Raw genomic sequence first — 1,435 nt, 5'->3', positions numbered from 1 at the left:
TCAGACCTTAACCAGTCTTTATGTTTGTGTTTCTTCCAACAGATTTTTGGAGTAGTGCACACCAGCAGCATCATCACCTTCTACAACTAGGGATTTTTCAATTGCGTTTCAGGTAAGAATTTAGCAATTGCCAATGAATCAAATTGGTAACTTATTTTTTTATTTGTTTTTGGCTTACACCATCTTGTAATGATATAATTATTAATACACCATGGCTCACACTAATCACGGATTCGGTACTTATCTCCAAGCGTTTCCGCTCGGATGACTATGATGAGGGACTTCGGTCTAGCCACTTAAACGTATAATTATTTAATAATATAACAGATAGAATTTAGATGTGTAAGTTTTAAATGGTAACGAAAATATAGTTTGTAATAAAATTCCCGTCAAAGTTAAGTTATTTAAAAACTTAGTACGCATATATACTTCAGAACTTAAGGAAAAAAATACAAATAAAATTCCATACTTGATATGTTATTTTTATTAGAAGTTAAATATAATTAAATAAAGAGAACAGTTTAATTTTATTTGTTTTAATAAGAATAAATGAAGGGCGGAAAATAGTTTTTATTTTTTTTTTTAATTTTAACCTACCTCTTATGTATGTGGTACGTCTACGTGGCCTTTTAAGTTTTATATATAATAATTTTGAGGTAGAAAAATAAAACTGAATAATTATTATAACGCTAGCTTAGAGTGAAAAGTTGCTAAGTCCAATTTTTATGAAAACTCATATTTTGATATAGGAGGCTAGAGAAATTGAATACGCATAAGCAATAAACGGAAAATTTGCTAAGTCCAAAAGAAGCACCGCAAATCCGATAAGGCCAAAATAATACGACATCTTTTAATAAATATCAAACCTTCTAATTCTTATGGAGTTTTGCTTTGCTTTAAACGCGCGAAATGTTTGATTCAAAGTCTTGCGAAGTAGTTAAAGAAAATGGCTATAGAAAGATTTTTTCCTCTCCTGTAAAATTTTTAAAATGGGACTTAGCAACTTTTCTTTCTAAGCTAGCGATAATCATTATTTTTGATGGAAATAAAAATAGTAATAATAATTTCTTTTGAGTGGAAACATAAATCTATTATTATACTAGTTTACACCAAAAATGTTTTATGGATGCCACTGATCTAAATTAGTTTACTTATAATGACTACGGTCCCGGTTTAAACTTAATACGTCCAGTTTTAAACTTAATTATTTGTTCATAATGTAGACAATGAACAGAATATCCTGCGCCTTGTGCCATTCAACGTGGGCAAGTACGAAGCTGAGATTTTTTAGAGTCCCTAAGGAAGAAATAAAAAAGAAAAAATGGATTGAGGCGTGTGGTGTAGAACTGCAGCCAAATGCAAGAGTTTGTCAGCTTCATTTCGAAGATGAAGACTACGAGATAGATGATTATGGTCAACGTAAGCGTTTATCAGG

At 30.7% G+C, this 1,435-nt stretch overlaps 1 long non-coding RNA gene across 2 annotated transcripts in view; it reads left to right on the top strand.

Annotated features, from left to right (window-relative positions):
- Nucleotides 1-503, top strand: part of LOC118756823 — a 1,388-nt gene extending 885 nt beyond the window's left edge. For both annotated transcript variants that reach the window (XR_004995159.1, XR_004995158.1), the window contains one exon: nt 43-503. This is a non-coding gene — a long non-coding RNA (uncharacterized LOC118756823). The remainder of the gene's footprint in view (nt 1-42) is intronic.
- Nucleotides 504-1,435: the final 932 nt, after the last annotated feature.

This window comes from Rhagoletis pomonella, unplaced genomic scaffold, assembly GCF_013731165.1.
Source record: "Rhagoletis pomonella isolate Grant_MI unplaced genomic scaffold, Rhpom_1.0 Rhpom_scaffold_12342, whole genome shotgun sequence".
Taxonomy (NCBI): domain Eukaryota; kingdom Metazoa; phylum Arthropoda; class Insecta; order Diptera; family Tephritidae; genus Rhagoletis; species Rhagoletis pomonella.
Note: the sequence above shows the minus strand (reverse complement) of the source record. Positions and strands in the feature narration are given on the sequence as shown.